We start from the raw sequence: 14,109 nt of genomic DNA on the forward strand, positions 1-14,109 counted from the left end.
CATTTAAGCCTCTGAGAAAATGTGTTCCTTCGAGTTATTTAAACCAAGTGAACTATAAAGCAAAACACGAAAACAAACTTGAGGTTGCCTTTTGTGAAAACGTGTTTTTAAGTGTTCACAACAGTCATGAAAAGTATTGTGACGAGTGGGGCGGGGCCGAGGGACATGGGAGCGAGGCCGGGGGAGTGATTGGAGATGAACTGCACCTGTTCGACCCACCGGTCTCGAGGCCCATGGAGGAGATGGAAGGATATAAAACTGGAGCGACGACAGTGAAGGACGAGAGAGGACCAGGCCTGGGCTTTTAGTTGTGTTTTGGTTTTATTTTATGCGCACCAGTCGTCCGTGAGGGGCTGGTGCGCTGTTTTGGGTTTATTTTCCTTTATTAAAATGTTGTTTGATTGTCCGCCGGTTCCCGCCTCCTTCTTCCGGATGAATATGAAGGTTGATATCATTTAGTGGTGCCGAAACCCGGGAGAAGGAGGCGGGAACCGGCGGACAATCAACAACATTTTAATAAAACAAAATAAACACAAAACAGCGCACCAGCCCCTCACGGACGACTGGTGCGCATAAAATAAAAACCAAAACACAACTAAAAACCCAGGCCTGGTCCTCTCTCGTCCTTCACTGTCGTCGCTCCAGTTTTATATCCTTCCATCTCCTCCATGGGCCTCGAGACCGGTGGGACGAACAGGTGCAGTTCATCTCCAATCACTCCCCCGGCCTCGCTCCCATGTCCCTCGGCCCCGCCCCACTCGTCACAAGTATGTTTATATATTATTACGGCTTTGATGTGTGCTCCAGATGATTTGCCAACTATACTGTTGACACAAGTAACATTCCGCACACATCTTTAAATATGATTACGTTTTATTAAAAATGTATCATGTGCCAGATGTTCAAATTGAGAACATAAACACATTAAATACAAAGATTTCAGACTACAGGCTCTATTCAGTAGCTATTGTATATGAATACATGACTCTACAGTAGGGATGGGATGGTATGAAAATTTAATATCACGATTATAGTGACTAAAATTATCACGATTATCAATATTATCACGGTTTTGTTGAAACGAGATGAAAGTGTTCAAAAATAGTTGATGCTCACACTGAAAACATTTCAGCAAGTTTTATATTTAATAATCAACAAACAACTAATAAAACAAGCAACTCTATGCACTTAATTTAAAGAAAGATTAAATTCTGTGGCATTTCCTTCCTTACAATGAAAAGTGTAGAAGCATAGAAAAGCATAGAAAAGTCACTGACTTTCGCCATTCCTTCTCGAAAAAAAACAAAAAAAACATTGTGCGCTGCGCTTGCGTCAGACTGTTGCTGGCTGGACATGATTTAATAGTGAGTTATTAAAACCGCGATAATCAAACACGGTTTTAATGATAATTCATTTTTAAACGATATTACTAACCTTCAGCACATTTTATCACGGTTATCAATAAAACCGGTTATCGTCCCATCCCTACTCTACAGTATATAAAATTCTGTTTCCACAGTCTGTCCTTAATACAGAGAGTCCATGAAGAGTACCTAGTCCCAGCAGACCCAACATCATCTGGGTCAAAGATTGAGTGGAAAACATGTGTTCCAAAGAGAAACAAAGAAAGAGAGAGAAATGATGTTCAGATGTGAGCATACAAACCTCTCACTGTGAGAGAAGAGACAGATATGGATCAACTGAAACTAAATCTCAACTGCATGTATTGAATTACATATGAGATCTAAGAGACATCTTTTGTTACTTTCACAGCAACGTACTTTGTCTTACTTACACATGTGCTTAAACACACAAAACAGTCAAATCACAAGTCAATACACTAGCACTGGGACCATCAAGAGTCATGTGATCCTAGAGCTTTTTAAAATAATAATAACTATATGATTCAAAGAAAATCCACTCACTCACTCACTCACTCACTCACTGATTGATATCTGATTCACACACAAAGCTATATTATGGCCACCTCTAACTCTATATTAAACACACACACTCATCAGTATTCTCTGTCGGACTATAATAACCTGAAATGAAACATTTACAGTCTAAACAGTGCCACCTCCTCGGCTCCAATGAGAAAGCAAAAATTCACACTTAATATTCAGCACAGGTAATACGTGTGATGCATTCCTCTAAGGGACTACGCTCTTGTGTTTGTGTTTTCGGAGAACATTAATGGCCTGTGTGGATCTGATGGAGAGAGAAAACGGGTCTTGAAGAAATTAAGCAGCAAAAAGCATTAGGCTGAAATATGTCCCTAGTATATGTTGTACACAGCACACACACACACACACACACACACACAAACAAACACATATGCATATCTAAGCTTTAGTAAAGTTAGAGTATTTAAATGTCACAAATATGAAATATGCATCGTTGCTGATTTTCTCATCTATTTTTCATTTTGACATAAAAAGCACCCAAAGGGAGGAGGTAAGGTGTGAAAAAAACTCTCATGTGTACATTCTAATATGGCACCATTTTTGCATGTATTTTAACGCTGAAAATTGATCACAGGGGACCACAGTGTGCTGAAAAACAGACTTCCTGACCACACACACACAACATACAAATATGTTCAATAAATAAACAAAAATACAGTTAAAGTTAACTCATTTAATTCATAATCACAGTGATCAATAGAGACCATCTAAATGTCCACAAAAGCTTTATTTTTTTGTGACATATTACATTTGTCATTACTTGAATTAAATGTTATTTTGTACTAGATGTATCTATTTTTACAGCTTAAATATTAAAAAGATATGATAGAATGACATGATATATCAATCACTAGAAAATGAATTATGGAAACTGGATCCTGAAGTAATGTGTTTTGAATTTGGAGACCTAAATATTTTGGAAGCTAAATGATTTATAATGAAAATATGGATTCTTTTGAATGAAATCAATTTAAACAATCAACAAATGAAAAAATACATCATGTACATATGCTGTAACAGGCCTCTGTGTTCGTGGGTGCAGGGCTTTATAGATGAGTGTGTATTGTTCCTTTAAGAGCACAACTAGGTCGGTGGTCGGTCGCTGTGGCGTCGGCTGTGTCTGCAAGGCTAGTGATCTGATTGGTTGTGATTTGTGGGAGAGCTGATCTGATTGGTGGTGATGAGGTCTATTACACAGGGCCTGGCTCATGTGGGCCAGGTGTCAGAAAGCATCGTTTCCACGCCAACGCATTACAATGAGAACAAAAGGGCTGACGGTGCAACCTAGAGAGAGATGGGTTGAGGTGGGGGTTTGGGGAGACCAAGCCAAAGAATGGATTTTAATTCCAGACTTGCCTGACATAATACTGAAAATCCAGAATAGCCTCTGCTTTGAAACTGGAGCAGAACCACAAGAGATCAAGAGAACACAAGAACACAACCACAAGAGAACTTGCCTCACCTTGAAACCAGAAAAAAACATCCAGGAATCAACTTCACGCTACAGACCAAAATACAAAGCAAACATATGTATCAACGTTTTATAAAAGTAATTCTTCCACACAGAGTCACAAACAAACAGTTCGGCCCAAACCCATATGAAAAAGGAAGAAAACACTGTAGGCAACTTGTATCAACATTCAAGCCCAAACAACACTGTCGAGCTTTAAATCATAAGATATTTTTTGACACTAAAAGGCACAAGTATTTGGCTTTTCCCATGAAGTACAAAGATCCCAGATAAGTCTTAACCATGAGGGCCACTTCAGCCCATTATCACACTGAAACATTCTTGCACTGCCCCCTAATGGTTTGATCCCTCACTGCAAGGCACATGTCTCTCCTCCACAACAGATGGGAGCACATTCTCTGAAATATCCTTTATCTTCCATGCCATCTCTAGGAATGGAATAGTCAGCTAATGCATGAAATGCCAGTGTTGAGGCAGGTGACAGCGTCATTATCACTTAAGAGTGATGTCACCGAGAGGTACATTTTATTTACTGTACAGTGATCAAGCAGAAGATCAATATATGTGTGTGACGGTGTGTGCATTCACACAGCAAGAGGATGGTCTAATTATCTAATCGTTTCTGTTGAGTGATCGCTCATCCGCAGCGTGGCATTTGGAAGACAGGCATCAGAAACTCATTTTAATGCCTATTATTAGTGCACACAATACTGAGAGTAGGAGTGCAGAAGTGAGGAAGGGAGAAGGGTGGGCGGCTCTGTGAATGTCAGATTCTCTTTTATTAATGCTGGAATTTTGTAAATCTAACTGAATGTTTTCTCAGGTTGGGCTATGGCGCTCAACTCACTCAGCACGAACACATGCACTCACACACACATATACAAAAATTAGCTTCGCTTATAGGGGTCATCGGATGTAAAATTCACTTTTGTTGTTGTCTGAACAAAAATATGTGTTGGAAGTGTGTGCACATCCACCCTATAATGATAAAATATACATTTTTTTTTTAAATCCCTTTCTCAAATTGGGCTGTTCTGAGATTCCTGTCAGAATGGCATAGTTTTGCAAATGCCCCTTCCATGATGGTTGATTGACAAGGCCGTCTTACCTCAGACCCGCCCTGAGAGAGCTGTGAGCTGTCTGCCATTGTGAAGTGAAGTGAAGTGACATTCAGCCAAGTATGGTGACCCATACTCAGAATTTGTGCTCTGCATTTAACCCATCCGAAATGCACACACACAGAGCAGTGAACACACACACACACTGTGAGCACACACCCGGAGCAGTGGGCAGCCATTTATGCTGCGGCGCCCGGGGAGCAGTTGGGGGTTCGATGCCTTGCTCAAGGGCACCTAAGTCGTGGTATTGAAGGTGGAGAGAGAACTGTACATGCACTCCTCCCACCCACAATTCCTGCCGGCCCGGGACTCGAACTCACAACCTTTCGATTGGGAGTCCGACTCTCTAACCATTAGGCCACGACTTCCCTTGTGTCGACTCCGCGTTCAAGGCAACCCGTAACCCGTGTTTTTCCAACCTTCTACCCGTGAAAGTGCACTGGAACAGCAGTCAAACCCGTGACTTCCCACCCGTGAACTCGTACTAGATAGATGTACTCCGAGTTACGAACTCTGGCGTATTGCCTATGGATGCAGTGTTTACGCAAGTGGTGCACGTTAAAAAAACGATTTTACGACAATATAACATTGCAATAAAATTAATAATCTAGCTACAATTGCTTGCGCTCAGGAAGTTTGGCTTGACTTGCCTGGAACGCTATAAAGTCGTGAGTCGTGGTTTGAAATCGTGACTTACGGGCTCAAAAACCTGCCTGGAACGCAGCGTAAGATAGCGATCCAGCTTCATCTAAAGAAAACTGAGTATAAGGGTTTTTTATGAATCTTTGCAAATCGCCTTTCCTTATAATGTGCTAGTTAGCAAGTTTCACAGCTGAAGTTTACAGTCCTCTTTGTCACCCCACAAAAGAGTGGGGCGGGGTCAGCAGAGCTCATTAGCATTTAAAGCAACATGGACTAGAACAGCGTGCTGAAAACAGAGCTGATTTTGACAGGTTTAAAATTGTGTTTTTTACACCACCGTTGAGAAATTTTAACCCAAGTATATTACAGAATTTTCATTAAGACCCTAAAGAATCATATCAACTTGTGGAAAACAGGCATCCGATGACCCCTTTAATTCATTTAATTCATTAACTCGAAAGGAGGTCTTGACAAGTTTAGCTCAATTCACTTTGATGTCAAAACAATAGATTTTAGTTTTTAGTGTTGCAATTTTAATTGAGACTAAATAGTATACATTTTAATATCAGCCATAACATGAAAATACTGATCAGATTATCAGCATCGGACAGAAAATTATTGTATAGTAACAATAACACAGATACTGATTCAAAATGAACACTTCTATAAACAGAAACTGCATCTTGAACACCCCCCACCACTACCACCCACTTTCTCCCCACAGCAATATCAATTTAACATGTTCATATCAGTTACAACTTATTTGACACCCGGTCCTGCATTGATTTGCTCATATGCATTGATTTTTCCCTTTATTCAACTCAATACCCACATCAGGAACAGAAGCTCAAAGCATCTGATCATCATATATCGTGCTGAGACGATTCCCATCTCCCAGAGCAGAGAAAGATCCAGCACTCATATCGAACCGAAACATTCGAAGCACTCGAGTTCCCTCTTTTAATTGGTTCAAAAGAGTTTTAGTTTAGTAAAGACTGCCTCTAAATGGTTATTCTCCAGTTTCAAAATCTAACAGCCTACTAACATAAATCAACATGCAAAGATACAAAATGACATACACAAGGGACCACTGATCTCAACTACAGCCGCTTGCTACTCATTCAGGGAGGATCCTAAAAAACATTCAAACTTAATTTAAACCTAATGTTAATCTTTATGAAAACAGTTTCATTTCTCAGCAATAATAAAAGATTGCTAGCAGAATAAACAAATAAACCAACCCTCATAATATGCCAGCGGCTGTTTTTCTTCATAAGCAAGAGCATGAAAACAGTCCTGAACGGTAAGCGCTTTCATCTTGAAGAGAATGAAGAGTTTCTTATCTACGGATGCTTAAGCACCAAACATAAACTGAGACAGACACCGCAACAACATTATTGGGCTGCCTCTGTGACAGCTTTTGTAATAATAAAAGAGACTTTTTGCTTGAGACCTGAGACGTTTCAATATTCAGGTTTTATATTTCGGCCCTCAGGTTCTTCCAATGCAAACACACAAGGTTAAAAATTATGAAGAATCTGTAATGACCTCTCCATGCAACCCAGGTCATCAGATCAATTCACAAAAAATGTGTGTGTCGATTTGAACAATAGCGTGATTGTTGAGCCCAGGGAGTAGGAAACCGATGATCATTCAATTAAACGTGCTGATTACCATGTGTGTACACGCATTTGTGTGTGTGTGGGTGTGTGTGTGTGTGTGTGTGAATAATTATATCATGGTTGGATGCCTGTTCACTCACTGTGCAGCCAATGATGAGCTGATTAACAAGGATTTTAATTATTCACCAAAACAAGGTGCCCTTTCACACACACACACACACTCAAACACAACAGTAGCAGACAGACAGTGGCATCCTGTGGCGTCATGGTTCTCTGCAGGCACTGAGATGTTCATTGTGCCCACCATTTTCTGTCTGAATTCATCAAATCACTGTAAGAAAACACAATGTATGCATGCGCATGTCACACAAAACACATACAGTATGCACGGACACAGACCTATAGTGCAAGCGAAAGCAGCTGGTGAATCCTCCAGTGTAACATCTGATGTAATTTGATTTTAGATGGGCTGCTGTATGGTAAAAATAATTTCACTGACTTGACTCCCATCTGGGATTTGTTCAGTAGTGATGGACTGGAGCAAATTTGTTTGTGAAAGACAACCAAATGAAATGAGCTTTGCTGAACGCTCAACTGCACATCATGACACTACAGAGGTTGAAATCATGATCTGGCGAAGACGTCAACAGACAGATTTTGGAGTGTAATAGTACAGCGAGAGCAAATGCTTAGGCAGGATTCTGGTAGCGGTGGGTTTTATTAAATGAGGTTCCACTGAGCTTGTCTGTTATTAAAGATGTACAAGTTTAAATGTAACTGAAGAGCTTCCTAAAGAGTTGTGTGAAGTTGTGGGGTGTCCAATTCTGTGGCTGTGGTTTATGCTTCAAAGCAATGTGAATGACTGGAATATAGATTTACTAGAACAGCAAAGTTCAGTAAAACTGTTTTTAAAAGCTTTTGTGACCCATGTCTGAAAATGGATAGATGACAGTTCAGTTCATGAATATATTATCTAAGGCAGATGTGATGTGAATGGGTCTATCAAATTAAAAATGAAAACAATGATTTAATGAATTAATCGAATTAAACCCATTTAGATCATATTTACACTATTCTCACGGTGGACAGAGCAGAAAGTGTGGCCACTGAAAATAAAGAACATTAACATTTTAGTTGTATAGATTAACATTTTTTATTGTAAATAACATTATCAGCATAACAATTGTGGAAAGTGGAAAGTGAATTGCTAGATTTTTTGGTAAAGAAAAAAAAAATATTAAAATGGTCAAAAATATAATTCAATTTGATTTGTGACCTGGAAATATTATTTGTTGTTAATTATTTAAAACTTCTCATGCAAATTTGGAAGTTTTTCCCATGGAAATTTGGATTAAACTATAATTTTGAGTAATTCTGTGATTAGTTAAGATGAACCATGAGTGAACCAAGCTCATAATTAGATGGGACCACCATGTCCCAGATTTAACTGTAATGGATTGTATTGTTGTCTGAAATGCGGAGGTCAAAACAAGTGGGCTGGAGCAGAGCAACCAGGCATGTCTGCTGGCATTAGTAATCTTCCAATGAAAGAAAACAAGAGAAACGCAGATTGGAGCTGGTTCTTCTAAATAATATCACTAACTCCCTGACTCCTTGATCTTAACGCAAGAAAGTTAGGGCTGTAAGTCTGAAGACAGCAGACTCGCAGATTAGTCAAGACGTTCAGCCAAACACTAAAACTGATGTTACAGAGCAGTGTTCTTTAAAAGGTGGACCATGGCCTGTATCAGGACAATGTCAAACTGCTGGTTATGTTGACCACAAAATATCGACCAAAACAGCTATAGTATAGTAGTAAATAGTAGTAGTAGTAGTAGTTTTAGGTTTGTTGAATGCATTACAGTTTGATATCACTTTTTTAGTTACTGAACGCACTTTCGAATAAACACGAAGCCATGGGACACACTCAAACACATACAGTACACACACATACAGTAATTCATTTCCATTTTAAAATATTATTATTGATGGCAAAGCTGAATTTTCAGCATGCAGCCCTTACTTCAGTCTGCAGTGTGATGATGATGATCCACATTGATCGTTCAGAAAACATTCCAATATGTGGATACAGTGCTTAAGGAACATTTCTGATCAATGCATCCTTGCTGAATAAAGTATTATTTACAAAAAAATTCTTCCTTTCAACGGTGATACGGTTTTCCTGGGCACCACTATCTCTCAGGACCTGAAGTGGGACATTCACATTGACTCCATTGTGAAAAAGGCCCAGCTGAGGTTGTACTTCCTTCGCCAGCTGAGGAAGTTTAACCTGCCACAGGATCTGCTGAAACAGTTCTACTCCACCATCATCGAATCCATCCTCTGCACTTCAGTAACTGTCTGGTTCAGCTCAGCTTCTAAATCGGACCTCAGAAGACTACAGAGGGTAGTCCGGACTGCTGAGAGAATCATCGGTACAACCCTCCCTTCTATTCAAGAACTGTACTTATCCAGAGTGAGCAAAAAGGACTGTTAAAATCACTCTGGACTCCTCACATCCAGCACACTCCCTCTTTGAACTGTTGCCATCTGGTCGACGCTACAGAGCACTGAGCACCAGAACGACCAGACACAGGAACAGTTTTTTCCCTCAGGCACTCCATCTAATGAACAATTGATAAAAACTGTGGAACACACTACACTTTATATTTATATATACACATACACTTATTTATCTAACACCATACTTAGCGTACACTTAATTCTTTTTGCACATAATATACCTGTACATAAATAATGCTCATTGTAATATACCTGCCATACATTGTCAATTTGTATATTTTCGTTCCTTACCTACCTATTTGTATTTTTTTTTTTTATTCCATTTTGTGTTTTTGTTCTGTCTCTGTCATTATGTTGCACTGCGGAGCTTCTGTCACGAAAACTAATTCCTAGTATGTGTGAACATACCTGGCAATAAAGCTCATTCTGATTCTGATATACAATTTCAGAACTATGGCGGAGAATAACATTTTTGGGAAACAATAACTTCAGATTTGAGTCGAGTTTCCAAAGATATAGTATGAATTTATAAGACTACAAAAAGAAGTCTTATTGACTGCATTTATTGTGTTTTTTGTAGCTTGATTGCCACTGGTCACAGTTTACTCCACTGGAAAAAAGCAGCTTGTACATTTTGCAAAACATCTTCGTGTTCTATAGAAGTAAATTCTTATGGAGGTTTGTATGACATGTGAGAATTTAAAAGATAAATTAAATAAATAACTTAGCCTTGGAAAAGGCATGACTGTTATTGATGGAGCTCTGTGGGTGGACAACACAAGGGTCTGTTAAGCAGACTAACTGCTGCACTCCCAGTGCTAATAGCATTTCACTGCATTATTGATAAATCAGTGTAGTGTGCCAAAATGAGCTAGAAAATAAAAGACACCATGGATACCGTGACATGGTTCATAAAATTTCCAGCCTATAACATCACTTATCAACTTCTCTTCAGTCTCGTTTTAGGAAATGCAAAACATTATAACCTTATGCTGCATAACAATGTGCACTGGCTTATGGGCCAATTGTCTGAGAAAGTGTGTGAACTCAGAGAGACCTTTGTTCTTTTTAGGCAGCCTACTGAGCAGAAAGCCATAATTCTTTCACAGTGATTCACTGCTCTCATCTCAATGGATCTCAATGTTGAATGTCTCACCTTAATTTGCAATTGGAAAGCAAGAACCACAAAGTATGAAGCCGGTGAAGCTTTTCAATTCCAGCTTGCCTTTCCTGTAGTTCAAACAATAAAGCACGCTGCTTCAGAACATTGGTTCAATTTCCAGGGAACGCATGAACTGATAACTTGTGGACCTTGAATGCAATTTAAGTCTATTTGGATAAGAGGATCTGGCAAATGCATAAAAGTAAAACTGGCATGTTAAAAACAGATCCAGACAGAAGAAAGCTGTCGTGTGAGCACAAAAAAAAAGAAGAAGAAAAACCAGGATGCACACTAATGCATATGTTCATGACAAGACTGACAGAGAATTTCAAGGTGCATCAATCTCATAAGCGAAATCCTCTGGTCACTGCAAACAGACGTTTTCCATTTCCATGGCCTATAGACTGCTGAGGCCCAAAATCCTCGAGGCAACATCTCTTCTTCTGGAACTCATTCTTGGAAATCAAAGCAGAAGAATGAGAATGTGTGCATCTTTCACTGCACTTCAACAAAGAGGGGGTTTTACAGGTGTTTTGAATGGACAACTGAGGCCAGTAAGGTCTTCTTGGTCTGCCCTCCTCCATTTGTCATGGATTATGAAGCTTTATCCACTCTGAACTGATGTTTCCGGTACCAGTGGCACTGTCCTGATTTCAACTATCCCAAAAACTCTATATAATAAAAATGAATTATACAGTCATGGAGACCCTTGTCATAAATCTGGCACACTGTAAGGTACAGAATTAGCTGCTGGGTCACTGTTTCAACATTAATAACAATGTCCTCGAAAGCAAGAAATAAAATGCAAGGTAACCCACAGCTTCTGAAATTCAGTAGGTTTTATCACAGTCTGAAAAAATTTCATAGGGTAGGCAAAAGGGAATGGCCTTTAACCTCAAACTCGCAGAGAGAGGGCTTCTTCTGGTCAAAACAGTAAGCCAGTATGTTATTGCCCATAACCATTAAAATACAGACTTTATTCTGTCTATACTGTTTTCATACTGAGAAGAGCTAAAAATCTAATTTGCTTGAGTTAAATTATTAGTGTTTTAAGTTTTAAGAGTTTAATGAGTATGTGCAATGAAATATCCAACAATGTAAATAAATAAATAAAAATCTCTAATATTGACCATTGTGGAACAGATTGATACAATGTGCGTTGTACAGTTTAGAACAAGTCCTAAATAAACACAAAGTTCTGCTCTGGTGTTATTTATTTATGGCTTCTCATACTGCAAAGATTATGCTATATTATTTTCACGATTCACAAAAACACACACGGAGATGCAGCTTCCATCATCCATTTTTAGTATCTCTCCTTCATTGTATTTCAGGAGGATTGATCTGCAGTGTCAGCAGTGACTCACATTTCATTCTCTCAAATGGGTATAATATGATCAAAGGGAAGGAGAATAGAATATGGCCAACAGAAGATACTCTACTGGGTAGACAACGAAATCAATTGCAGTGAGATCGGAGCTAAAATTAAGTTCTGAAGAAGACAAAAACTGACAAGAAGATTGAAAAGAGGAGTTGACTACTTTTCATTTAATAGCTGCTTTCTGTCTAAAGTGCCTTATAATACCTCAATTGTCAGGCAGGCTCAGGAGCAACGCTGGGTTAACTGAGTTGAATAATGGTGTCATCCATACCTGGGGTCAAACTTTGACCTCTGTGTTTCCAGCTCAAATCCTTGATTACTAGGCAAAAACCAGAGAGCCTTTGAAAACACTCTGAAACAAGGAAAAACACGTATATATTGACTAGTTAAAGCATGTTGTTATATTAAATCAGATAAATATTATTAGAATTTACTCATAAAATGTTATAACACGTAAATGTATAGTAAGTTCAAACAAGCATTCTCCGTCTGTACTGTTGATCTTCTTAACAGTGTGAGCTGCAAAGAAGCTGTAAAATTTCATTCCCTTTAGGTGAAGGTTACAGAGATGAAGATGCTGTGCTTTTTTTTTTTTTTTGTGGAGTCAACAATGATCCTACAGTATATAAAGGAACATAAGCTGTATTGGTGTATAACACATGGACTTCTAATAGACTTAACATGAATGACTAATCATTACATCTGAGTATGAGACAGATAGAGAGAGGTAAAGGTGAACAGAAGGACTGAGAGATGGAATGTGATCTTAATAACATGAGAGGCGATGAGAAATATGATCTAAAGGGCCTTCACAAACTGTTCAGAAGTTTCATACAATCATCCTTCTTAATAATCTTACTTTTTTTTTCAAATTTATTCAGAATAAATTGAATCAATTACATTTCTTTGACATTTAATCATCTTGTTGATATCTTTTTTGTAACCCACATATGGCAAATTCAAAAAAATATATAATAAAAAATTATAATAAAACAAACCTTTTCATCTCAACCTCAAAAAATATGCCAACGGATGGCAAAAACATAAGTTCAGTCCAAGTATGTGTGTTTTTGCGTATATATTTGTGAAGCGAAGAATAGGGCCAAAAATGCGGATGATGAAGATGAGATTGGATGGTTTTCCTGAAAATGGAAGAGAGGAGGGTAGTCTGAGAGAGGAGTGTGGTGAGATGAAAGGTCAACATCACTGCAAATGTCAGACAAACAAGGATTATTTTTAGAAGAGATATTCAGACAGACAGACACTGAAACCGAGACTATGATGAATCAACTCTATATATTTTGAGGCCACCGGTGCCACTTTCAGCTATGATTTTCAGTGATTTGATAGAGAAGAACGCTGTAAAGGCCATTTAACGTAATCTGAATACAGTGGTGTTTAGCTGAGTAACATATCCATTTCAATACAAGATCTAGACTGTCTTTCCTATTTATGATTGAAGGCAGCAGCAATCAGAGGATGTTTTTTCTCTCAGTTGGCTCATGTAATCAAGCCCAGTTATGAGAGAGAATGAAAGCTGCAATGTTTACGACTTATCATCTTTCACACACACACACACACACACACACACACACACACACACACACACAGTATAATCTTAGAAGCTTTCGTTTCAAAAAGAAAAAAAAGGGAGAGACACATAAACATAGCCTAATCATAAATGCTGCTCCCCAATTGTCGTGTATTTCTTTCAGACAAACTGTCTCCCCTCATCCTTTGGATAAAATCACTTGCTGTGTCATCTCAATTTATTATCTGCTTAGGCCTATGTTGTGTTAAGATTTTTTTTTTTTAAAAAACCACATGCACAAATACAACCAGAACAGAGCCGTTCAAAAGGAAATGAAACTCTGAAAAGACCTGCACATGCTCCTTCAGATCTTCGGCTTCCAGATGTTTACAGACGATTTATTTTACGGCGATATTTTGACTTGTTTGTACTCAAGCAAGCATGACGTTCTGTCGACCACAGATGAAATAGCGCTGCCACCTAGTGACCAGCCACATGAACTACACCTCTGACATTCAACGAGCAACATAAATGCAGATGATTTCTACTCACAGTAACTTAAAAAATGTCTTCAATATTTTTACAAATGGAAAGAAAGAAAGAAAGAAAAATATTTTTCTAATACTTGTAGAGCGACACTGATCTTTTCTTTTAAGATTCTTAACATGTATGCAGTTCTTTGCCATACAACA

The 14,109-nt window shown here is 38.6% G+C and overlaps 1 long non-coding RNA gene across 1 annotated transcript; it reads right to left on the minus strand.

Annotated features, from left to right (window-relative positions):
- Positions 1-9,782: 9,782 nt before the first annotated feature.
- Positions 9,783-13,903, minus strand: LOC132130638 (uncharacterized). The gene is made up of 4 exons (XR_009428748.1): positions 13,768-13,903; positions 12,885-13,028; positions 12,091-12,238; positions 9,783-10,960 (listed from the first exon to the last, which is right to left on the minus strand). It is a non-coding gene; the product is annotated as an uncharacterized LOC132130638 (long non-coding RNA).
- Between the last annotated feature and the right edge of the window lie 206 nt (positions 13,904-14,109).

Source organism: Carassius carassius, chromosome 4 (genome assembly GCF_963082965.1).
Source record: "Carassius carassius chromosome 4, fCarCar2.1, whole genome shotgun sequence".
Taxonomy (NCBI): domain Eukaryota; kingdom Metazoa; phylum Chordata; class Actinopteri; order Cypriniformes; family Cyprinidae; genus Carassius; species Carassius carassius.